This window comes from Pinus tabuliformis, chromosome 7, assembly GCF_031772625.1.
Source record: "Pinus tabuliformis cultivar Carrire ecotype Pingquan chromosome 7, CPIR1, whole genome shotgun sequence".
Classification (NCBI taxonomy): Eukaryota; Viridiplantae; Streptophyta; class Pinopsida; order Pinales; family Pinaceae; genus Pinus; species Pinus tabuliformis.
Window position 1 is genome coordinate 372181781 of NC_142293.1, and position 27571 is coordinate 372209351.

At 38.3% G+C, this 27571-nt stretch overlaps 1 pseudogene; it reads right to left on the reverse strand.

Moving 5' to 3' along the window:
• Positions 1–26761, reverse strand: part of LOC149247529 (calcium-transporting ATPase 2, endoplasmic reticulum-type-like) — a 47872-nt pseudogene extending 21111 nt beyond the window's left edge.
• Between the last annotated feature and the right edge of the window lie 810 nt (positions 26762–27571).

Here is a 27571-nt window from a genome sequence, read left to right on the forward strand (position 1 = left end):
ACAAAGACTCCATTTGCCAAAAAAATGGAACTCCAACAAGACTCGTTGGCTAATCAATTGTTGAAAAAACATATAATAGCACAATCATAGAACAATCACACAAAACTGATACGACTCTCAAACCTTAGGATATTTTATATCTCGGACCATAAATTGATAAATATGTCCTTGAAAATACTTCCTCAGGAAAGCCCCATGCACTTCTCCTCATTCCAAGGATGGTACCCAGTGTAAATCTATGCCATAAGGTTTGTTGAACTTAACCTTGGGGTTCAAAATTTGGAAACGCTAAAAAAAATTGAGATTTGGTGAACCTCATCAAAACTCATTGTGATTGACAAAGTAAATGGTGAATCTCATCTAAACCTCATCAAAAAATTCAAACTCTAGTGGAACCTAATCATTGCCAAACTCGAACTCCAACCTAATCCATGTGACTCAGGTGTAAAGTGGTCCATGTAAATCATTTTGCTCTTATCTGATAGGGATATAAAGTAAGGTTCACATGAGGAACTAGCTAGGGAATTGACCTTGAGACCTCCTGCTTCCTATTCATAGTTCTCAAGCACTCATGCTAACCCAAGGGGCTAATTGATAAACCTATCCTAAATCCAATGGACTTTAATTTGATATAAGAGTTTTGAAAATGTCTAATGCACAAACCATCCAAAATGCTACTGTAGAAGGAAAGAATAAAAAAGTAGCAGAGTGAGAAATGAATTAAAAAATAGATATCTTGGTTTAGTTCTGACATCACCCCCCTCTACGCAAATGTGATCAATCTTGTATATATATGAGAAGAGAAAGGAGAAAATGGCTCTAAACTATTTCGGCGGATCAAAATTTCACCTCCTGCAAGGGTTGGGTAACTATCTCCAGTAGACTACAACTCTCTCTATGGACTTGGGATGGGTGCTTTTCACTATGACCGTCCACTGAGTGGAGTAGTCGGGCATCAGACTAGAGCCTCACGGAGTGGGGTAATTTTCTGATGAGTATCGTTGAGGAATACAACATTTGTAGGTCAAGATTTGTTTCGATGATATGGACAAGGATATAGTTGATTAGTCAGCTGACCCTTATGACTAAGTGTCGATCTGGACTAAGTCTCCACCTCAGCATATCATTATGGGGTCACCAAGCATGGATGGATAGTCAGATTCAGAAGTTGTTGAACCTAGGCTTTCACCAGAACAATCTTTTCGATGCCCCACTTGTTTAGATTCTGGGAATACCATTTCCGCCGATGAGCTCTTGTTAGGGCTACAAACTTCGTGATTCTCCATGGAGAAATTTTCATAGCCTCTCACTGATCTACCAATTCCGTCGCCATCCTCTGTCCAGTTCCTGGAGTCTTACTTAAACCCTACCTTTTCTACCAATTTTGGTGGTGAATCATCCCACCAGGTTGGGAACCTTGAAGCTACAACTTTTCTTTATGAGTTTGGATCCTTTAGAGTTCAATTTGTGGCAACGAGTGGTGAGGGTTCTCTACATGAGGTCATAATCCCAGATCATGACATTTCCTCTGTAGACCTTGGGATATTTTGAGGGAATTCCAATCATATGTGCGTAGGGCGATCAGTCGGAAGCTAGGTTTAGCTCTTGTTCATATTCTCACACTCAAGATTTTAGCATATCTAGTGATAGTAATTAATAGAAGAAAGGGAAGAAATCCAAAAGTACGAAGGTCAGAGAAAGAGGAATATTACTGGTATTTGGGGAAGGCATAAAATTGGATGATGTTATGGAAATGACGGATAACGTGTTGGTGGGTAGGGTTCGTGGCAGAGAATACATGTCATCTCGATTGAATAAATAGATTATATAGATTTGGGGACAAGTTCTAGAAAACTTGTGGTCGGTGGTAAAGGGTTAGTTTGCTTTTAGGTTTCAGAGGAAAGAACATGCCTCCTGGGTCATGACTAGATATTGGCACATTGAAATGATACTTGTAATGTTGAAAAGATGGACGCCCCTTTTCGATCATGAGCAAGACCAGCTGGGAGTTGGACTAATATGGGTTAGATTGCCATGTTTATCTCTAGAATCATGGGCCTAGGATGTGTTTAGGTGTATTGGGAATGATTTGGGGATATTTCTTGACTATGATAAGTCTTTTTTAGAGTTTGGAAAAATGTCTTATGCACACATTCTGATCCATCTCAACACTAGAGAGGGACTGGTGAAGAGTTTGAAGCTGCAATTGCAGAATATCATTAGATTGCAGAAATTGGACTACGAAGGCATCCTTTTTCATTGTAGACAGTGTCATGATATTGGAAATATCTACAACAAATGCTGCCTTATTTCCAAGGACAAGGTAGAAGTTGATTTTCCAGATGGGCAAGCAGGACACGGGACAAGAACAGATTCCATTAACCATACACCTCAAATGAGTGTGGTTTGTGTTCTTAGAAAGTAGGCCATGGAGAAATGGAAGTAGGACTCTATTGCTCAACCTCCATCCCCGAGGGTTACTCAAGTGGGTGCAACAAAGATCAGCCCCGTCTGGGTATTGTCTCCTCACTCTCAACTCTTATTCCTTATAGCTTGAATGAGACTATTGATTCCCATATTGTTCAAAATGTTATGACTTCTCTCTCTCACTATGATTTTAGTTAAATTACATGCCCTCAATCTCCATTCCTACTTGTTTCCCAAAACCTTCTTCCCCCCATCCCTCTAATTTCGATGGAAACCATGGTCATTAGGGATGATAATTCATCTAAATCCAATACTAGCCACAGATATAATTTGTGATATCTGGCCAAATCATCTGTTGTTGTGGGTCGGGGCTTTGTCTTATCAACTCATCTGAATTTACCTAAAACATCCCATGGAAGACAGTCCTATATTTTGAAAGAAATCCATAAGGCCAGTATGGATGTTGCAGAAGGTAAGCAATTATCACTTGAAGGGGTTCATAGAGCAAGAGGCATGTTGAACCTATTTTCCCAATGAAGTTTCTATCTTTTAATTGAAGAGGGTTGGCTAGCCCTCCCAAGAAACTAGCCCTGAGAAGACTTTTAGAATTAGAAAAGGTAGATGTGATTTTCCTGTAGGAGACTCTTGGGAGAAGTACACTCATTTGTTCACTTATGGAAGCATTATGACTTGGCTAGACTTTCCATGCCTTACATGTACAAGGTAAATTAGGTGGCATTGCTATAGGTATAGACTGTGAATTGATGAAGCTTAAAAATGTATGGGGGAGGGAGGGAGTCCTAATGGTGGATATTTACTCAGAAGAATTACGGATGGATCTCAAAATTGTTAATATTTATGGACCTTGCCACAATCGTATATAATTTTGGGAGTCTCTAATGTGCTCCTCGTTATTAATGGATGATAACGTAATCCTTGGGGGTGACCTCAAATTCTCGATGGGTCCTGCAGAATCTTGGGGCAATCATACATAGATAGATAACCTCTCTGATTTCTTCATCGAGATGCTGGAGAGTAATAACCTAATTGATATAAATTTTTCTCGTCTTTAGCCGACCTGGTGAAATTAGAGAATTTGGGATGCCATGCTTGCCAGACGCTTGATCGATTTCTTGTCAAGGAGTCTCTAATGAATAAATTTGACATGATTTGGCAATAGGTCGGTTTGGGAGGCATCTCGCATCACTCTCCAATCTATTTAGAAATCTCGGGTTTTTCTCGTAAGCCTAATGCTCCCTTTAAATTCAACTCAATCTGGTTAAGAGATGAAGAATACCATTGTATTTTTAAAGAAACTTGGCAGGAAATCCCACTGATTAAAGGCCAACAAACATTTGAACATTTTTCTAGGAACATGAACCTACTAAAGAAAAGGACGATAGACTAGGTAAAGCGAAAGAAAAAAAGGAATAAGAAATTCTCAGAAGCAGTGAGGATGAACTTCATAGGTTAGAAGATCTATTCAGCGATGGATATGTAACTATTGAAGAAAAATCTTAGATTATTCATCTAGAATCAGAGAGGCTCAAGATTTTGAAGGATAGGGAAAAAAAATGGAGGTTTAAGAGTAGAGAAATTTGTTTACAATATGGAGACAAGAATACAAAATTATTTCCACAGTTTTCTAAGGGCCCGTCAATATGATATAGGCATTGGAATATGAACAAGGTTCAACAATTCGATATTTTAGTGGTCTTGTATATTTGGGTATCTTGCATTTCAGGAAATCATTTAAAGCACCTTAGGAGGCCACTTTGTTAGAAATTATAAAAATTGCAGGACGTTTTCCTCATTTTGTATATGAGGAGGTAGTTGAGGAATTAATTAGTCTCGTGACTATGGGGGAACTAGAAGTTGTGCTTAAATGGTTTAAGAAATATAAGAGTCCCGACCCGGATGGCCAGCCTATGGAATTGTAGTTAGATTTCTTTGATCTAATTGGTCATGATCTTCTCAAGGTCATTGAGGAATGTCAGGTGAATGACAGGATGTATGAGGCTTTCAATGCAACCTTTATTGCCCTAATCCCAAAATATGACAAGCTGAAATCCTTTAATGACTTCAGACCCATCTCCCTTTGTAATTGTATCTACAAGATTATGGAAAAAATCATTGCAAACCTAGTTAAGCCTATCCTATCATGACATCTATCACAGGAACAAGTTTCCTTCTTAGAAAATCATCAAATCTACAAAGCTATAGCTATTGCACATGAAGGATTTCACTCTATGAAATCAAAAAATCTGAAGGGTATGAAATTCAAAATCGATTTATCGAAGGCCTTTGATAGAACTAGTTGGCTATATTTGAGGATGTTACTGACTCATTTTGGATTCCCACATGTTTTCATTAATTGGATAATGTGTTGTATATCCATTGTATCTTACAATATCCTCATTAATGGGTTTTCTTCCAACTTTGCTCATCCAGAATGTGGACTGAAGTAGGGTTTCCCTTTATCACCATTACTCTTTCTATTAGTCACCGAAGATAAGAACTAGGGGAGACTTAAAGGTGTTAGAATATCAGATAAAATCATTTTATCACATCTATTATTTATGGATGATTTCCTCATCTTTTCAAATGGAAATATTAGTGACTCTTCAGTGTTTAATACTACTCTTAAATTATTTTGTAAAGTCACATGCATGGCCAGAAATCAAGAGAAGTCTACACTGATCACTATTGGATGTTCACAACTTCAAATTTATTATGTTCTTCATAGGTTTCCATACACAATCCTACCTTTTGAAGGACTTAACTATCTGGGTTTCCACCTCAAGCCCAACAACTATAGAATTGTTGATTGGATGTGGCTAGTAGCTAGGGTTGAAAAAGAATTAAAATTTGGCATCATCAATGGTTATCTCAAGAGAGGCACCTTATTCTTATCAAATCAGTATTAGAGGCTATTCATGTATATTTGATGTCACTAACATGGATCCCAAAAGGAATTATCTCCAGAATTCAACAATTATGTTGCAAGCTGCTTTGGAGAGGTGACAATGAACGTACACCTTTTTCTTGGATAAAATGGGACCAAATTGCATTACCTAAGAAATGGGGAGGTCGAGGAATTAATAATCTAGCTTCCTTTGCCAAGGCCCTTGCAGCTAAAATGGGATGGTAGATCCTCTCTACAAAAAATATTTGGACAGAAGTGGTCACAAAAAAGTACATCCACCCTCAGTGTATCGATGATTGGATCAGGAGCTCGAGATGGAATGGATCTGCTATATCATCAATTTGGTGAGATGTTTTGAATTTTATGGAATTCATTTGTTTTGAAATGGCTTGGAATGTTGGAGCGAGCACCAAGGTTTGCATCAAGATAGATGCTGGGTCTAGCAGTGCAAATTCACCTTCTAGATACATTTGGGATAAGGACACTAAACTAGATCACAGATTCTAAAAATTCTACTATTTTTGGACAAGCTTGGAAATTTGCACTGAACATGAGGATCTCAGATATATGGCATCAAGAATGGTCTAACTATAGTAATTCACTCTCAAAATCTTATATTCAGACACTGAACAGGGAGGATGAATTATTCTTGGCTATATCTCAACATGGTAATTACACTCCAAAAGTAGGATATCCCTTTATATACATTGATCATGAACCCCATAACACTATTTGGTGGTGGTGTCCATTGCGGAAGTTAAAAATCCTGCCCAAAGACAAGCTATTTATGTCATGCCTGCTTCTCAACAAAGCCCGTAAAGGTGATATCCTATAGTGTCGCTCCTTCCAAGGTCCAACTTGATGCATTCTATACAGATGCGGTCCAAAATTTATTGATCATTTATTTTTTCACTATGATGTTGTGACACAATTATGGATTAAGATATATCGATCGATGGAAATTTCATATAGATCATGGTCATGAGACACTATTTGTAGTGCATGGGAATCCTGGTGGAACCAGGTCCACCCTTCAAAACTTCACAACCTTCCCTGTTACAGGTCTATTTGGGCACATCACTCCTAATGATTAGATCAGTACAATTAGGGCTCATCAAACCCTAATTCAGTTGTTGCATGCCCTAGACAAGTCATCAAATTGAATGCTTTCATCCAAGAAAGTTTGCTATCTTGAAATCCTGTTGAAATGCCTCCTTGGGACACCAGCATAGCCTTGGTCAGGGATAACTGTGCTGCAGAGAAGGTAGGCCCATTCATGCCTTCACTATAGTGTACATAGGCCCACTTTGACCTGTGCTGGCCGAGAATGAGCAAAATTGTGATATGACTATGAGAATATTCCTTGATTCTAGAGAATTCTAGAAGGATGCCCAGCTCTTATCTCATCCTATGAGATTGACCTTGGATATTCTATGGATCAATTATCCCTATATCCTCTCATCCCTTTATCCATGGAAACTAACTCCAATTTTGGAAAACCATTCAATGCCCAATTTATGACAAAACCACTTACATTTCCCTATAAATTAACCACTCATTATAGTGATCAGGGGTTGGAATTTGAAGATTGCTTAGAAATATTGTTGGTTTAACATTTTATTTCATTGTTAAGTAATGTTATGCTATTGGATTGATGTGCTATTGGTGTGACGAGGGTTTGGATTAATCTGGATGAGTGACACAAGATCGAATCACATTGTTTATAACTTCACCTTCTACAATTAATAAAGTTGTTTCTTCCTTTTCCCCTATTCGTGTTCATATCTATGATGCATATATGTTTAAATGTTGTCGATTCCATTTGTTTATAATAGATATATCATATGCTTTGATCGTTGTCGTCTTCTGTTTCTGTTGCCAGGTACCAATTAAGGGAATTCAGTTCGAGCGGGAGTGACGGGAGAAATTCAAAGGAGATCAAAGGAAGCGAAAGATCATAAGTAGGTTCATTCATCTCATCTATCTATTGTAGGAAAAGTTTAAAGAACTTTCTTTCTGTTGTTCTAATTGTAACTATCCACTTAGGGAAGATGTACTTATCCGTAGGTATAAATTTCATCTAACAAATTGGCGACTTCACTAGGGCTCAAACCTTAAATTTTTTATATGAAATTTATACCTAAAGATAAGTACATCTTCCCTAAGTGGGTAGATACACTTAGAACAACATAAAAAAAAGTGGCTTAACCTTTTCCTACAATATATAGATGATATGAAGGAACCTACTCGTGATCTTTCGCTTCCTTTGATCTCCTTTGAATTCCTCACGTCACTCCCCCTCATGCTAAATTCCCTCAATTGGTACATATCAACAGAAACAAAAGACGACAACGATCAAAGCATATGATCTATCTACTATAAACAAATGGAATCAACAACATTTAAACATACATGCATCATAGATATGAACAATAATATGGGAAAATGAAGAAACAACTTTATTAATTATGGAAGGAGGAGTTACACCCAATGCGGTTCGATCCCGTGTCACTCATCCAACTTAGTCCAAACCATCATCACACCAATAGCACATCAATTTTCACTCATTCTCACCTACTGCAGCTCAAACTAGGCCCAAGTGCATTGTAGTGCAGACCTAAATGGGTCTACCTTCTCTGCAGCGCAGCTACCCCTGACAAAGATTTCATTGGTGTCCCAAGGAGGCATTTGAACAGGGTTTCAAGCTAGGAAATTTTCTTGGATGAAAGAATTCGATTTCATGACTTGTCTAGGGAATGTAACAACTGAATTAGGGTTTGATGAGCCCTAATTCTACTGATCTGATCGTAAGGAGTGATGTGCCCAAATAGACCTGTAACAACTGCCCCCTAAAGCATGAAGTTGAAAATTATAATGTCTAGTGATATGCTTTATGATGTGATGAGGAGTATCTGAAGTAGATGGTGACCTACATCAATTACAATACATAATACCAAGATATATTTGAAATTTTCATGAATTTCTTAGGGAAGGTGTACCCATACTCAGCATATAAAATTTTCATTACATATACATAAATCAGATAGTTGTCTATAGATATAGACCCATGATAGGATGACCATCTGTGTAAAGTCGTCGTACAGATGATTTAGTACTCTCGTGAAATCGCAACCCAGATGGATGAAACTAGATCTGGGGTCTTCTATCACCTCCAATCATTTGCTCAGGTATGAGCCTAACCATGTGAAAATGTGATGTGAGGTCAAACATGGGAAGACACCATCTGATTACCAGCCAATGGTGTAAGATATTAATAGACACGAGAGAGATCACTGATAATGATAATCATTCTCAAGGTACTACAGTACAGTCTTCATGTTGTGAATAAATGTTTTGATGTCAAACACCATAAAAAGTATTTCGGCCGAGGGCCTATGATGTCAACCTGTCGCCCGAAGTGAGAAACTTGCCATTGATGTATGCAAGCCTCAAGGTACCGGAAGGGTGTTTCTAAGTCAACTTCCTGGATAATGTGTCGATGTTGACAAGAAGCGACTCATCACAAGATGGCCTTGATGTATCCCCCATCAACGACATGAAATGAGTGTAAAGATTTTGCAGACAAAATGTGACTGACGACACAATGTTCAGGAATGGCGATCATGAAAATGAAGGTTTATGAGTATTGCAAAGGATGAAGTTTACTGAATGGTTTCTCTTGAACATGTCAGCAACATTGAATGAATTGGCAGTAGTGACCCAAAACCAAAGTGATGGATGGTGTGATAGACCGTAGGTATGGTAACCATCAAGTAGATAACCCAACCCAAATAGTCACAGAGATGAAGTGAAAGTGTCATGTTCAAGAGCGACTTGCTACCATAAAATGATTTATCCCTTTTCCCATTTTCCCTAATCATTTCTGACCGGTACCTCTTTATTTTTTAACAAGATTGAGGAGGACAACATATTCTTGTAGTATAATTCCACCCTTCGGGTGCATCCATCGATATGTGATGTTTTAACGAGTCTAGCGAAGGTGAAACTCGGTCCTATCATAATGGACAAGTTTGTCACTATTTGATGATTTAACGAGTTTAATGACAATGAGAACTTGTTCCTTTTCATTTTTAGATATTTTGAAAAGGAACAAAAAGAAAACTCCACAAGTTCTTTTTCGTAAGTTTGTCTCTCAAGTCTGAAAAAGCATAAAATAATACAAGAGAGAACCTATTGACCATGTGTTGGTTTGTGTTATATTCTTTCCACTACTAACCTACATAGTGAACTAGGGGGTTAGTGGGGAGGCAGAGCCCCCCCTTCATTGCACCGATTATGCAGCAGGGGGTTCACAGGGGGGGAAGGTAGTGCCCCTCAATGGGGTCCGGGGTAGTGCCCTGGGAAAAAAAAATTTGGACCCTATATTAGGTTGGGAAAACCTACCTATGGTTTTCGGTCCACAGTATTGGATTCTTCGGCATGTATATATATGTATTGTAACATTGAAAGGAACATAATGAAAAATCAAGCTGGTAGTCCTAGTTTTGGGATCCAGGGGAAAATCTCTGTGTATATGTGTTTTATGTGTTATGCTATCGCATCATTTATTTTCTGTGTTTAAGAATTCGTATGTAGGTAATTTCTGTACGGGGTTAAAACTTACATTTGGTATCAGATCTATTTTGGCTTCAAAGGGATGCCTTTGTTGCTGAGGGGTTTCGGTCGGGCCTGTGGTAGACACTGTTCAGTGGAAGATCTACGAGATCGATTCTGGTGGTAAAATAAGATGGCAAGCAGTGGGAAGATAGAGATCGAGAAATTTAATGGTCAGAGTTTTCACTTGTGGAAACTCAACATGGAGGATCTATTGGTGGATAAAGATCAGTGGATTATGGTAGATCTAGGTACTAAACCAACAGGAGTGTCCGATGAAGAATGGAAGAAGTTGGATTGGAAGGCAAAAAGAAAAATATGATTGTGTGTCTCAGATTCAGTATTGCTGAATGTATCACGGGACGCTATGGTGAAGTCTCTGTGGGACAAGTTATGGACTTTGTACCAATCTAAGTCTCTGGTGAATAAATGTTTCTTGTGGAAAAAGTTATATAACCTTAGTATGCAAGATGGAGACTTGGTGACAAAGCATCTGAATGCATTTAATACTGTGGTAAGTCAGTTAGCCTCTGTTGATATTAAAATTTTAGATGAAGATAAGTGCATCAATTTGTTGTGATCTCTACTAGCTTCGTGGGATAGTCTAGTTATTGCAATAGGTAGCAATGCAACTGCCTTGCAGTTTGATGAAATAATCTCAGCCTTGTTGACAGAGGAGATGAGGTGGAAAAATATGGAGAGCTAGAATGGTGATTCCTTATCTGTACGAGGATGGTCCCAGAACAGAAACAAAAATAAGTCATCAAGAGGGAGATCTAAATCTAGAGGGAGATCTAAATCTCCAGGAAAATCTGTAAAGATGGTGTGCTGGAAATGCGGAAAGGAAGGGAACTTCAAAAGGGACCGTAAATCTAAAGCTCCTTATAAAGGAAAGGGATCTGATGATGCTCCTTCTGTAGAGGTGAAAACCACCTCAGATGAAGGTGGGCATGTGTGCTTGCTTCTTCAAGTACGCATGTAGATCATGAGGCATGGTTGATTGACTCAGGTGCATCCTTTCACTTCACTCCCCATAGAGAGTGGTTCTACGAGTATGAAAAATAGGATGGTGGTGATGTCTTCTTGGGGGATTATAGGAAGGCTAGAATCATTGGTCGCGGAAAAGTAAAGTTGAAGTTGCAAGGTGGAAGGGTTATAACACTTCCGGGTGTTCTACATATTCCTGCGTTGGCTAGAAATCTAATTTTTGTAAGCAAGCTGGATGATGCATGTGTAAAGATGGTGATCGAGAAAGATACCTGCAAGATGGTTTGGGGAGCACTACTATTGATTCGGGAAGTTTGGATTGGAACTCTGTACAAGCTGCAACGTAGCATTGTTGTTGATGGGTGCAACAATTTTGTGGTTCCTCAAAGTGGAGCTGAAAAGCTAGTGGTCTCTGGAGAGAAGACCATGCTGTGGTATCAAAGGCTTGGACATATTGGAGAGAAGGGCCATCAAAGACTTCATGGTAAAGGTATGGTAGAAGTTATGAGTAATAGCTCTTTGGATTTTGATTTCTATGAAAATTGTGTATACGGGAAGCAGAATTGGGTGAGTTTCCCCTCTAGTGGTAAGAGGGTGAAACAGATATTCAAGCTTGTGCACAGTGATGTGTTTGGACCTGTGAAGGTTCCGTCACTGGGTAATTCTATGTACTATGAATCATTTATAGATGAATTCTCAAGGAATATATGGATATATTTCCTTAAGAAGAAATCTAAAGTTTTTGACAAGCTTAAAGAATTTTAGGCTCTCGTTGAAAATCAGACAGAGAAGAAAATAAAGATGTTGAGGACAGATAATGGTGGAGAGTTTTGTAGCAAAGAATTTGAAGAATTCTATAAGAAGTGTGGTATAGAATGATAGAAGACTATTCCATATACACCTTAGCAAAATGGAGTTGTAGAAAGAATGAATAAGACGTTGATGTAAAGGGCAAGAAGCATGCTTAGTGGTGCCAGGTTAGGACAAGAATTTTAGGCAGACGCAGTGGATACTGCATGTTACATAGTCAACAGGTCACCTTCATCAGTGTAGGAGGATAGGACTCCACAAGAGGTATGGACTGGTAAGAAACCCTCTCTTTCACATCTAAGGGTATTTGGATGTGATGCATATGTACATGTTCCAAAGGAGAAACGAACCAAGTTTTATAGTAAATATGAAAAGTGCATCCTTATTGGGTATAAGGATGGTTTAAAGGGTTATAAGCTTTGGAAACCAGTAACAAGGAAGGTTATGTATAGCTGAGATGTGGTGTTTAGAGAGGTGAAAGATGTTATTACACATGAATTCCAACCAAAGGAACCTAGGTATACAGAGTTTCAGCTAAAGGAGGAAGAATCAGACTCTATAACAGAGGAAGAATCAGAAGATGAAGAGCCACAAACTCCATGTGTGAGAAGATCAGTTCGAGAAAGAAGGCAGTTAGAAAGATATAGTCCATCTGCTTTCTGTTCAAATTTTTCTTTGTCTGACACTGATGATGATCCCAAAACTGTGAAAGAAGTAGTGGATTCAGAGGATGGAAAACTCTGGAAAGAGACCATGGTTGATGAAATGGCATCTTTTCACAAAAATGAGGCTTAAGATCCGGTGGAGTTGCCAGCTGGAAGGCAACCCATTGGCAATGAATGGGTGTTCAAGAAGAAGACAAATGTAGAAGGAAAGGTGGAGAAATACAAAGCTCGATTGGTAGCAAAAGGTTATTCCTAGGTGCCGGGAATTGATTTTGGTGATATTTTTTCTCCTCTTTCCAAGGTAACTTCTATTAGGTTACTTTTATCTGTTGCTGCTGCTTTTGATTTTGAGGTAGAACATATGGATGTGAAGGCAACATTTCTTCACGGGGATTTGGAAGAGGAGATCTACATGAAGCAACCTGAAGGCTTTATGGTGAAGGGTAAGAAAGAATTGGTATGAAAGTTAAAGAAGTCTCTGTATGGGTTAAAATAGTCACCAAGGATGTGGTATCAGAAATTTGATACATTTATACGGGGACTTGGCTTCACTAGAAGCAAAGAAGATCATTGTGCGTATTTTAAATTAATTAGTGAATGTGTTATTTATCTGGTCTTGTATGTGGATGATATTGCTGGTTGGAAATGACAAAGAAATTATCTAGGATTTGAAGACCCAATTGTCCTCCAAATTCGACATGAAAGATGTTGGTGTTGCAAATTATATTTTGGACATGGAAATTAAAAGAGATCGAGCAAAGCGGAAGTTTTGGTTAAACCAAAGGAAGTATGTCAAGACAATATTGCAGAGGTTCAATATGTAGGATAGTAAACCGGTAAAGGTTCCTATTCCTATAAGTGTAAAGTTATTTGCTAAATAGTGTCCCAGGACACAGGAAGAGGAAGAGGATATGTCCCATGTTCCATATGCAACTGCAGTTGGTAGCCTGATGTATGCAATCGTCTGTACTAGACCAGAAATTGCACATGCAGTGGGAGTATTGAGCAGGTTTATGTCAAAACCAGGGAAGAAGCACTGGACAAAAGTGAAGTGGGTTTTCAGGTATTTGCGTGGCACTAGTGATTATGGTTTGTGCTACCAAGGGAGACCAGAATTGGACAGAGTGTTGGATATTCGTGGCTTTGTTGATGCAGACTGGGCTGGAGATCTGGATCAAAGAAGATCTACAAGTGGGTGTGTATTTAACCTATTTGGATGTGCAGTCAGTTGGATGAGTAAGAAACAATCTGTAGTGGCACTATCAACTACAGAGGCAGAATACATGGCAGCCACTCATGCAAGCAAGGAAGCAGTTTGGTTGTAGAGATTGTGTCCAAGTATGGGGATAATACATGGAGCTATAAGGATAGACTGTGATAGCAAAAGTGCAATTTTCTTAGCAAAGAACCTCGCATATCATTCAAAGACAAATCACATTGATGTTCAGTACCACTTTGTGAGGGATATGATAGAAGACAAAAAGGTGTTGCTAGTTAAGGTGGACACTTTGAAGAATACTGCAGATGCATTGACAAACTCTATGAGCTCTGAAAAGTTCTCTTGGTGTAGAGAAACAATGGGCATTTCAGGGCTAGAAAAATGACTAAGCTCTCGTGCAGTTCCCTATGGAAAGAAAACAACAAATGGGAGAATGTTGGGTTGCGTTATATTCTTTCCATTACTAACCTACATAGTGAACTGGGGGGTTAGAGTGGGGGCGGAGCCCCCCCTTCATCGCCCCGATTGCGCAGCGGAGGGGTCACAGGGGGTTTGAGGGGGGTGGGTAGCCCCCCTCTATGGGGTCTGGGTCAGCGCCCAAGGAAAAAAAAATTGGACCTTATATTAGGTTGGGCGAACCTACCTATGGTTTTCGGTCCATGGTTTTGGACGTGAAGGTTTCTGGTCCATGGTATTGGATGCTGCTGCATTTATATATATGTATTGTAACATTGAAAGGAGCATAATGAGAAATCAAGCTAGTAGTCCTAGTTTTGGGATATAAGGGAAAATGTTTGTGTATATGTGTTTTATGTGTTATGCTCTCGCATCGTTTATTTTCTGTGTTTAAGAATTCGTATGTAGGTAATTTCTGTATGGAGTTAAAACTTACACCGTTTTCAATCAACGTATTCATTTTTTGTAAGTAATCTATCTCAGTCTCGAAAAAGGTTGAACTTATACTGAGTAGATGTCATTTCCAGTCCATTTACAAGCTGAAAAGAACAACTTCACAACAATATTTTTTTGTTTAAAGAGTCATAAAAGAGCTTGAAATCAGACCCCTTATTTTTATTTTCTTTTAACGGGTCAAAAAAGGAAAATACTCAGCGATCATTTCATTTTTTACGAGTCAGAAAAGAGCTTAAAGGTGACTCATTTGGGAGGAACGAGTGGTATAGAGGGTAGAAATTGGTTTTGCTAATGGTGGATCTTCTTAAAGCATGTTGATTTATGTGAAGAGCTTGGCTAATAAGACCACTCATTACACTTTTTCCTCAAAAAGGGTAAAACAACCAAGTGAAAGTGTATGATCGACCAAGCAGATAATGACGATGGAAGGAGAAAAACCAAGGCTCATTTGACGAAAGAGGCTGATAGAATGGAAATCCTGAGGGTTAAAATAGAGGTGGGTTCATTTTTACACAATATTGAACCATATGGAACTATGCTCGGATTCAGTTTGGTGTTTACACAAGCCTAAAACAAAAAACTATGCTTGGATTCAGTTTCATTTTTACGCAAGCTTGAAATGAAAAACTATGCTTGAGATTGGTTTACATGCCCCTAGCATGATGACTCGATTCTAGGTGCATTCCCCCCAAGCTTCATTACATTCACCTAAGTAGAATACTCGTGGCTATTAGTTGGATGGAATGAAGGTTAATTTACGAGATCAATTGAAAGACTCGACTGGGACTTAACGAGATCTAATCAAAGACTTGAATTGGAACTTTGCTCCAGGGGACCTTGTTGCATTTTCTAATGAGCTTGTCACAAGATAAGGAATTTGTCTTAGATTCCTTGTTTCATTTTTTAAAGAGCTTGACACAAGACAAGGAACTATGCTCTGATTCCTTATTTCATTTTTTAATGAGTTTGACACAAGACAAGGAACTATGCTCATTGGAACTGTTTCATTTTTTGATGAGGTTGACATAGTAAAATAACTATCCTCATATTCCTTGTTTCATATGAGCTTGACACAAGACAAGGAACTATGCTCATGGGACCTGTTTCATTTTTTAATGAGGTTGACATAGTAAAAGAACTATCCTCATATTCCTTATTTCATTTTTTAATGAGATTGACACAAGACAAGGAACTATGCTCATGATTCCTTGATCATGACCCATAAGAGGTCATGACTTCCAAGAGGTTCTCATCAGATGGGAGAACAATGCTCTAGAAGGGATGCGTATCAAGGAATCCATTAGAGAGATCTGGTTCCAATGCCCCCGATACGTAATGCACAACATCACAGAATTGATAGTCATTTGATATAGGCATGGAACAGGTTGCCACATAATTGACATGTGGCGGGGAAGATACCATTATGACAAAAGGACCATTTAGGGAAGATGGTTGACTAGAAGCCATATTTGGACCGGGAAATGAAAGCTAGTAAATGGTGAGAATTCTTCCTTCATGCGAGAAACACATCACTCGAAAAAGTGTTGAAACAATAGCTCTCATGCCATAAACATAGGTGCACCCAAGAAGTAGATTGTAATCTAAAGGGCCTAGGACTGCCATCACATTGAGATAAACAAATTTTCCTCCCAAAGTAGTAGGCAACTAAGGAAGGATCCCTAATGGTTAACTGGTTCCTTAGTTAAAAGCCAACAAATTCTAGGTAACAGACACAAGTGACGGCGAACCGAGTGCCTGCGAAGCAGTGGACGAAAGGATACTCACATATGCACCTTCATCTATAATAGTGCTAGATACAATCATATTATAATCCTGTACTATGATCTGGAAAGGCACATAAGAAGGAATACAACATCTTGCCAGTCGATTCCAACCAAAGGAGGTGACCAAACTACTTGGAGGGGGTACTATAAGAATAGGATAATTACCCCCTTGAGTTACGAGACGGGGAGGATTTTCCTCCTCTCTTGCTAGAATAGGAGGGTTGCCTCGAAGCTCATTGGAATTCGAAGAAATGAAAAGAACCTGAGTGATATCATATTCACTCTCTATGGGAAAGGTACAATTAACTGAAGGTGAAATTAGGTCAACTATTTCCTCAACCTATGATTGATCAGGTATAGACTCATGGGATTCACATTTAGGGAGAGTGGGTTTGACCAAAAGTTGATTTGGGTCAGCCAATTCATCAACTAGTGAAAGTTTAAGGGAGTTTCCTATAACCACGTGGAAGTCGCTACACAGAAGCAGGATGATTATCCAAAACTTTTTTGGTTTCATACAGATAGGGACAAAGCTAAATGGGGAGATTCGCTTCACATAACCTATAGGGAAACTTAAATTTACCCTTCCTTCCATGAACTTTACTACCACTAGTTGATGGTGTGTCACCAACATGATCTCTAGAAGTTGATTACACAGGACGATTTGAACAAGAAGACCATTCTTCTAAGATCTAAGGAATACCAGAAAATTTTCGAATAAGATGGTGTCGCATACAAAGTTTGCAAGGATATCGAAGTTTGTGAGGCTTCTCAGACGGTTTGTCATCAGAAGTTGCATTCGAAACAATGGTTGCTTGGTTACCCCCCCACTAAATTTTCTTCTTCTTCTTCTTCTTCTTCTTCCCTTTCTTCTTCTTCTTAGCCACCTAGTTACTGGTGTTAATACTTTAACCAGGTGAAGAGGAAGAAGGGGAGGAAGAAACAACCGACGAAGAAGGTAAAGCGTCAATGTTAGGATCAACTAGAGGTTGCTTTTGTGCAGTTGTCTGAATATTCTGCTGCGGGGCCAAGCACGTTGAGAAAAACCATACTCGCAAGCCAAAGGGAAGTCCCGAAAGGGAGAATGTAGCCATATAAGGAGCACTAATATTTTCGAAAGGAGGAAAAGGACTAGGATTCCCATCAAAAGGAATTCCTTGATCGGTGGACTCCTGAGGTGTTTCCATATGTCTCAACCTAAGATCAACTAAGGAGTGACATGGAGGATGTTATCCCTAGTCAATTAATTTTATTTTAATCAAAATAAAATAACCAAACAAAAGAGGGATAATCTAGGCAAAATGATTACCAAGTAACTGTGAATTGCAATATACTACCTCGGAGAATCCAAGGACTTAACATATGTGCAGGTCATCTCTGTAAATGTTGTTTTTGGTGTATCACAGTATACAAGGCGACCAACTAGGTTACCTATGGATGGACAGCAAAATAATGTAGTCCTAAAAAATATGCCCAAAAGTACGTGGAGGCCCAATCCGTGTTAGCATTGTCTAATGGAAAACTGCATAGTGAGAGCATTCCTTTATAATTTTTGTACTATAACACTTCCCAATATACCAGAATGTACATGGATGAGCTACGATATAGTTACGTACGTGGAATGAGGTATCACACTCAAAATGTATCGCAAACTATTAGTGACAACTTCTATGTTTAACGACGTCGGAACACGTCTCTAGCCTAGACCTCTAAATGTTATGCGTTAAGTTACAATGCTCCATTAGGTTAATTGAGATAAATTATGGTTGATCTTCTTTACAAGTTTTCCTTTCAGGTTCAATGCTCGATGTTTCTGAAACTCCTAGAATGCAACTAAAATGGGAAACATTCTTTTCATTTGATTTAAACAATAAGAAACATTCTTTTCATTTGATTTAAACAATGAAAACCGTAACTAAAAGGGATAGAGAAATCAAAAATTTTAAACAAAGAGCATACAACACATCTAATGAAACTTTCCTTATACCATTCCTACAAGCACACACAAACTTCTAAATTCATTATAAATGATTTTCTTTTCATTCCATTATTGTATAGATGAACCTAAGGAAACTAAATGCACAAACGATTAATCAATGCTTTTCACAAGAAACGAAGACTTTACAATAGTTTCTTTTTCAGAAAAGACTAATCGATGAAAACTAACTTTGAAAATGAATTGATAATGATAAAGAAATATCTTAAGAAACACTAAACAATCAAGGTCAAAGTAGGCTTAGGAGAAGAAATACAAATTGATTTCAGAGCCATAGAAAACATTGATCTTTGATGCAAGAGCATTCAACCCAAGGAAAATCATTGTATTTTAGTAGACATAGGGGGGGTCATGTGTTTTAAGGAAGTTGGTTTCCTAAGCCTCAAATTAATGTAATATTTAGACTTTTAAGTGATTAGAATAGAAACTAATTAGATGTGTGAGGATGTTTGTAAATTCTCTCGAAAAGGAGAACATGAGTGGTTAATAATGACAAGAGAGTTAGAAGTCAATTACAACTCTAAAGGTAGTTTCATGATCCAAGGAACTAGAGAGAGTTCTTAGGATTGATTGAAGTTAGAAGTGGACATAGAGGACATTTAGGAGTCAGTTTAGTAGATCTAGGATTGGAGCCAAGATTAGTTCGACAAAGCCTTTCTAGTATAAATGTAAGCCTACGGGAAAAGTAAAGGAAGAGGCCACTCATATTGAAGACCAGGCCTATGAGAGACAGAAAGTCTCGATATGTAATCATTTGTTTATACTTATATATACAGAGGTTTATTTCCTACTAGTGTAATTATGTGAAACAAGTATTTAATGAATGAATTACATGTAAGTTATGAATTCGTAGGTTCTGTAACAGAAGGTTGCTGGCGGAGTTCTGGAGATACGCAGAGGAGAAAATGATTTAGAGGAATCATAAGGGATTTTTTAGTCCAGCTAAAGGATCAAAGTAAGCTCTGGAGAGGTAGCGAAGGGAGAATTCACAGAGTTAAGCTCAGAGGAAGCCGTAGAATGGAAAATCGAAACCCTACAGAAAAACCCAAAACCACAAGGAAAAACATTGAAGGACGAAGTAGAGTGAAAGGAAAGGAACAAGTGGAGAAGTGAAGAGGTGATGCATAAGAACTGTTAGATCTCATAGATCAACGATCATCACATGAGAGAAGAGCATGGGAGATAATTGAAGAAAAGTGGGTTTATAAGCAGAATTAGTATTTCGGGCGAGGTTTAAATGGTAAGTGGTATGGAAGGCTAAGCTCCTGATTCCACTCACCATTTGACACGTAGCACAAATATGGTTAGGGGAAACTGCTTTATCGAGCGGTTAATCTCCATGCTAGTTGTTTATCCAAAACCAACATCAATTGTGAGATATGAAGAAGGAAGATCGACGATGGATGGTCATCGTTCTATTCTGTTGATCAAGTGAAAGTCCTAGCATCAGATCGAGTCTAGATTGATGATCATAATTTGGTCGTTGATCAGAGTTTGAATGGAAAGTGCAACGGAAAGGCGATGGATGAGTGCGGAACCGACGACAATTATGAATGCGGTTTTATAATGTTTGAAGTCTAGCTTATGTGTTTCGATCGGGTTATTTCTTTGTATTTTGGTATAATTGATGTCCTTCCTTTAAAGGTAAGTCTATGCGATAAATGCTATGTAACAAATGTTTAAAGAGGGAAGGTTATATATATGTGGTTAAAGGGTTAGCGAAAGCTTAAACTAAGTTTTATGGGAGTGAACGAGTCCTGATAGAAGGGTTTAATGAAAGGCTTTCATAAAGTCATAAATGAAGGCTTGAGGGTTGATCAAAATCCCGATAAGTGGATATTGCCTAAGGGTTAGGCTATGTTGGGTTTAAATAAATTATTCTGTAGAGATTAAGAAATGGGTCCTTAACCATCGATGAGTGAGATTTTGACTCGTGAGAGAGTTGAAATTCCTGGGACAAATGTATTTATGCATTGTAGTTGCATACTATGGGTGTAAGCGAGGGTAACTCTGCATCATTTGGTATCAGAGCGGAATTGTAATTGAAACAATTGGTGTTAAAATAGAACAAAGAAATTATATGTGAAAGAATTGAGAACAAATTTATGTGTCAAAGATGTTTATGTAGGCAAGGGAGGATTAGATTCTAATCTGATAGAAGGTAAGCACACAAAGGTGATGTGTAGCAGAACTTGCAGATGCAAGAAATAGGAGAACAATCCATTCAAGGTACAGGTGGAATGGTGGAACAAGATCATCCAGAGATCTTGAAGGTGAGGTGATATGTTTTATTTTGATTTGATTGAATATTGAAGAGTATGTGGTTTTTATATTGTTTCATAGGCAAAAGCATAAAGAAAACACAGTGATGTTCGTTTTCCTAAGGAGAATGGAGATTCACTCAAATGTGAAGAATGGATGGAGACTGCTTGTGAAGCCATGCAGTGACAGTGAACCTGAAGAATCCAACTGAAGGTTGGATAGAGAGGATAAAAGTGTTCTCAGAAGGAGGCTGAGAAGCAAGCTTTTGAAAGCTTGGGAATGATCTTTGGCTTGAGTAACATTGATATGCAGATGACAGGACAAGAAGGTGAGAAGGTTGTAGCAATCTAGAACGACGAGTGCTCAATTGGTTCCAGAGGAAAGAACCAAAGAAATGCTAAGAGACTGAGCGTAGAAGAGGAGAGAAGCTTAGTAAAACATATGTAGCAAGAAGGAGACTTGTTACTGTAGAAGTATTTTTGAAAATCACAAAGGTAATTCCACAAAGGATGTGGGTAGAATTGCTAAGAATGAAGGAAGTTGGTAAGACTTTTTAAGTGAAAGAAGAGGTGGTCAGAACCAAGTGTTTCATACTGATTGAAATACAAGAGGACAATTATGTTCTTGAGAAGTGCAGATGAGTTGAAGCCTAGAAGGAGCAAAGAGAAGTGCTCAAAGGAGGTTCCAAATATAGAGAACCAAGGGCTTGCCAAAAGACCAAGTATAGAGGAAATCTTGGTGAGGTAAGTTGCAACAAGGAGGACTTGTTGTTGTAGAGGCTTTAATGCAACTCATAGTGAGTGAGTGAGGAGCTTATGAAGATAGAGAAAAAGAAGATGGCTATTAATAGTCATAGAAGAGGTTCTGAGGAAGACCAAAGAAAAAGAAAGATGAAGAAAGAGGATTCCAAGGCAAATGGCAAGAGAATGAGTCAAGAGGAAATTGACAAGGAAATTGCATAGATGAAAGGACAACTCGATGTATTGATGACGATACTAGAGGAAAGCCAGAGACTAGATTGGGTCTTGTGGAAGAAGCCAGTGAAGTGGTCTAATTTGAAGAGAAGGCTATAGCAGAGGCAAGTAAGGTGGCTGATGGAAAAACTTAGAGAACTTGAGTTGGAAATGAAAATGGAAGTGTCCAATTGTGAAGCAGACCAGAGTGAAGTTCTGAGTGAAGATGAAGACTTGAAGATTGAAACTTCAAGTGAGGCCAAAGGGTCACATGGTTTTAAATCTGAGAATTTGTGTGTGTTTGTAGGTGAAACATGTAAGGAAGGAAAATTTGTTGATATTTTCATAAAGGAGGAAGAAGACAAGCGGAATCTAAATTCTATTCTAGAAGAAGATGAGATAGATAGGTCTCATATAAAGTTGGGGAAATATATCAAGCAACCAAGTGAAGGGCTTAAGGAGATTGAAGAGGAGACCATCGAATAATTTCTGAATCATCTGAAGGATTTAGAACAGCGAGGAGATATGATGGTTGAAATATCAAGTGGGACCACCGGGTCTTATGCTTTTAAGACTGATAGTTTGTTTGTGGATGCAGAAAAAATAGAGGAGAATATTAATGTAGATGGTGAGACAAGGATAGCCCTTGGAGACGGTAAAAAAAAAGAGATTAAAGGAAAACTTGAAGAAGAGACTATGTTAGTTGAAAACATAGGAAAATATCATCAGTTCACCATGATGATAGGCATAGTGCACATAGTCATGGAAGCTGTTGAGGCACTCAGTAAAAAATAAGGACATCTACTGAAAGATGTTAAGAAGGAAGAAACCAATGCAGAGGACTTAACCTTGGGAGAAGGAACACTAACAAAGGAGTGTTTTGCAGAGGATGAGCAATCTTTTGGAACTATTAGAAGTATGGAAGAGTATCTTTCAGAAGATAAAAACTCTAAAGTAAAGGAGGATGGAGAATGTCTCCAAAATGAGAAAAGTAGTGATTTATTGCAATAGAAAGAACTTAATAATGCATTGATATTTGAAACTGTGACAACACAGGAAGAATTTCTTTTGAAAGAATGAGATGAAATTCAGTCTGAAGAGCTGATATGTGAAGAAACAATTGAGAATGTTGAACCTTGTGATTTTCAAATTGATAATTTGTTTATAAATGCAGGAATTATAAGTGATGAAGTAGTACTTATGAAGTGTCACAGATAAATTGCATTGCTCGAATATTTGTTGGAAAATTCAGAGTATGACAATCTGATTACAGAAGAAGGAGTTCACTACAGTGGACAAGAGCATGAAGACATCATTAGAGCAGATGATGTGGGGCAGAGACTAGTTGACAATCTCATGAATTCTTTTGAGAATTCAAAACAACACACTGATGTGTTGACAAAGGAGAAAGAAACATAGCAGCAAATTAAATTGTTGCCAAAAGAACATAAGGCATAGAAGCCTTATGTTTTTTATTTTAACAAGTGTTTTGTGAGTGTAGGTTTTGTTGCAGATGCTGAAGGAAATTTGGCATAGATGAGAAACTAAATCAAGATGAAAGAATAAGATTTTGTGGAAGAATTCAATCCATGGAACGAAGATACACAATTGCTGGAGAGAAAACTGGAAAGTCATGATTCAGTGCAGACAGAAATAATCATGAAAGAGGGTAAGGATGAAAGGGAGGCAGTAAGAATAACAAAAAAAGTAAGAATGAGACGAAGAGTAAGAGTAAGTGATAGCATTCAACAAATCCAAGAAGAAGAATAGCAGATTGAAGAGTTCGTGGAGAACAACGACAACCTGAAAAAAAAGAAGAGAAAGAGGTAGAAGTACATGGAAAAGTATAGACCAGTCCAAGGATGTACTGAAGATGGAGATTGAAGAATTATGGCAGCTAATGATGAAACAGGCCATAGGAAGGAAAATGATAGCAGCAGGAAACATGATCGATCAGAATTTGAACCTAATTGACAAAGAGAGGAAGATGAGACAGAAAATAGCAGACATACAATAGCAACAAAGGTGTAGAGTTTTCAGATAGTTACAAACCAAAGTTTGGGACCCTCGAGGTTTCCTATCAACACATGAAGACACATGATCAGGAGATCATGAATGTTTTCTACTTTGGGAGTCCGATGCAGGAGCATTTAACCCAAGGAAAATCATTGTATTTTAGTAGACATGGGGGGGTCATGTGTTTTAAGGAAGTTGATTTCCTAAGTCTCAAATTAATGTAATATTTAGGCTTTATGTGATTAGAATAGGAACTAATTAGACGTGTGAGGATGTTTGTTAATTCTCTTGAATAAAGGAGAACATGAGTGGTTAATAATGACAAGATATTTATAAGTCAATTATAACTCTAAAGGTAGTTTCACAATTCGAGGAACTAGAAGTGGACATAGAGCACCATGTGCCAATTTAGAACTCTAGGAGTTAGGACCCCATATAGGAAGACCAAACCCGAATGGAAACCACTTATAATCCTGCATAAGATCCAATGCTTCCCCTAGGCTTATAGTACAACCAGTCATTAAAATAATCAGGTAAAAGAGATTACAAATCATGGATAAAAAAGTGGGCACTTCATAATGTCATGCCATTCCATAGTGGGATTTGTCATGTGCTAGTGTCTCCAAGTTCCAAATGGGGTTACCAAATTACCTTATTAGGTGGTTTCATCCCTTAAAGGGATAATATGTCAAAGGTAAATTCCTCTAGTGGCGGTGGCAAGTGAAAATTAAGTGAGATGGGATAGGGAATGAGAGGGGTAGTCATAGGCCACATAGTGGGGCATAGGGGTAGATAGATAAGGGGAAGCCCACACTTCAGTATGTAATGTATAAGAGGGAGAACTCATGGTACATGAAGTGCCCAGACCTTGATTTATCCAACGTTCTTTATATGTCTTTTTTCCTTTTATGACTTTTCTTTAATTAATTGTTTAGGGATCAGAGGGTAAGAGCACGATGTGTAAGATATAGGAGTGATTACCCCTTTAAGGTAGGGTGGTTCATTGCCCTCCTAGGGTTGGGACAATCATGGGTTCCTGAATGATAGAGTAGGCTGCAAGAGTTGGGTTGGGACAATCATGGGTTCTAGGATGCAAGAGTCTACCAGGACTTTATAAAATAACACCACGACATAAAATAATGCCATCGCCACAAACTAGTTGTTGATATGAACCATCAATATAAGCCCAGGGTATATATTTATCGATGGTTTAAGCAATGATATTCCTTCTTGTATGCTTGGGGTCATCATACGAGATCAAATTATATAGAGCCATAATGGGACATATCAATAATCCATATACTCCAACATACCAGCAAAGGAATGTTATAGGTCTATTTGGGAACGTCACTCCCGATAATCAAATTAGTAAAATTAGGGCTCATCAAACCCTAATTCAGTTGCTACATGCCCTAGACATGTCATCAAATTGAATGCTTTCATCCAAGAAAGCTTCCTAGCTTGAAACCTTGCTAAAATGCCTCCTTGGGACACCAGCGCAGACTTGGTCAGGGGTAACTGTGCTGCGGAGCAGGTAGATCCATTCAGGCCTACACTGTAGTGCACTTAGGCCCACTTTGACCTACGTTGGGCGAGAATGAGTGAAATTGGCATAGGACTATGAGAATATTCCTTGATTCCAGGGAATTCTAGAAGGATTCCTAGCTCTTATCACATCCAATGAGGTCGAATTTGGATAGGCTATGAATCAATTATCCCTCTATCCTCTCATTCTTTTCTCCATGGAAACTAACTCCAATTTCAGAAAACCATTCAATGCCCAATTTATGACAAAACCACTTACATTTCCCAATAAATTGACCACTCATCATAGTGATCAGGGGCTAGAATTTGAATATTGCAGAGAAATAGTGTTGGTTTGAGATTTGAGTTCATTGTTAAGTAATGTTATGATGTTGGATTGATGTGCTATTGGTGTGATGAGGGTTTGGACTAAGCTGGATGAGTGACACGGGATCGAACCGCATGGGGTGTAACTCCTCCTTCTACAATTAATAAAGTTGTTTCTTCCTCTTCCCATATTCTTGTTGATATCTATGATGCATATATGTTTAAATGTTGTCGATTCCATTTTTTTATCATAGACAGATCATATTCTTTGATCGTTGTCGTCTTTTGGTTCTGTAGAAAGGTACCAATTTAGGGAATTCAGTTTGAGCGGGAGAAATGGGAGCAATTCAAAGGAGACTAAAGGAAGCGAAAGATCACAAGTAGGTTTCTTCATCTCATCTATCTGTTGTAGGAAAAGGTTAAACAACTTCCTTTACATTGTTCTAAGTGTAACTACCCACTTAGGGAAGATGTGCTTATTCGTAGGTATAAATTTCGTATAAAAAATTGGTGACCATACTAGGGACAACTGTCATTCCTCGTAGTTTACCCTTATGATATTACATCCTAGTAGACTTTACTTGACTTCATTGATCTCTTTTTAGTCATCTTGAAGTGTTTTTTGGTCCAAACGAGTGCTTAAATGTCTCCTGATTGGACTCTTTGGCACCACCGCAGTGTTGGTCTAGACACAATGCACTACAGAGTAGGCTTAGCTTAGATATAGTGCACTATAGTGCACTGTCTCCCACTCAAGGCTACGTTGATCCTTGTCAAACTAAAAATCCGATCTCTAGCTTAGTTTTTTCCAAATTTCCTTATGATGTTGTTTGCTGAAGGATTGATGCAGGGTTACCCTTGCTTACACCCACAGTATGCAACTGCAATGAATAAATGCATTTGTCCTAGGAATTTTAACTCTCTTACGAGTCAAAATCTCACTCATCAATGGTTAAGGAACCCTTTCTTAATCTCTGCTGAATAATTTATTTAAACCCAACATAGCCTAACCCTTAGGCAATATCCACTTATCGGGATTTTAATAAACCCTCAAGCCTTCATTTATGACTTTATCAAATCCTTTCATTAAACCCCTCTATCAGGACTCATTGACTCCGATAAACCATAGTTTAAGCTTTCGCTAACCCTTTAACCACATATATATAACCTTCCCTCTTTAAACATTGGTTACATAGAATTTGTCACATAAACTTACCTTTAAAGGCAGGACTTCAATTATATCAAAATACAAAGGAATAACCCAACCAAAACACATAGGCCAGACTTCAAACATGATAAACCCACATTCATAATTTTCATCGGGTCTGCACTCATCCATCACCTTTCCATTGTGCTCTCCATTCAAACTCCAATCAACGATCAAATTATGACCATCGATCTAGACTCTATCCGATGGTAGGACTTTCACCCAATCAATAGAACTGAATGATGACCCTCCGTCGTCAATCTTCCTTGTTCATATCTAACGGTTGATATTGGTTTTGGATAGACAACTAGCATGGGGATTAACCGCGTAATAAAGCAGTTTCCCCTCGCCACCTTTGTGCTACGTGTCGAATGGTGAGTGGAATTGGGCGCTCACCTTTCCATACCACTTACCATTTAAACCTCGCTCGAAATACTACTTCCACTTATAAACCCACATTTTGGTCAGTTATCTCCTACGCTCTTCTCTCATGTGATGACTGTTGATCTATGAGATCTAACGGTTCTTATGCATCACCTCTTCACTTCTCCGCTTGTTCCTTTCCTTTGACTTTACTTCGTCCTTTAGTTTTTTTCCTTGTGGTTTTGGGTTTTTCTGTAGGGTTTCAGTTTTCCATTCTTCCGCTTCCTCTCAGCTTAACTCTGCAAATTCTCCCTTTGCTACCTCTCCAGAGCTTACTCTAATCCTTCAGCTGGATTGAAAGATCCCTTATGATTCCTCTAAATCATTCTCTCCTCTGCATATCTATAGAACTCTGCCTGCAACCTTCTATTACAGAACCTATGAATTCATAACTTACATGTAATTCATTCATTAAATACTCATTTCACACACTTACACAGTTAGGAAATAAACCTATGTATATATAAGTATAAACAAATGATTGCATATGGAGACTTTCTGTCTCTCACAGGCCTGATA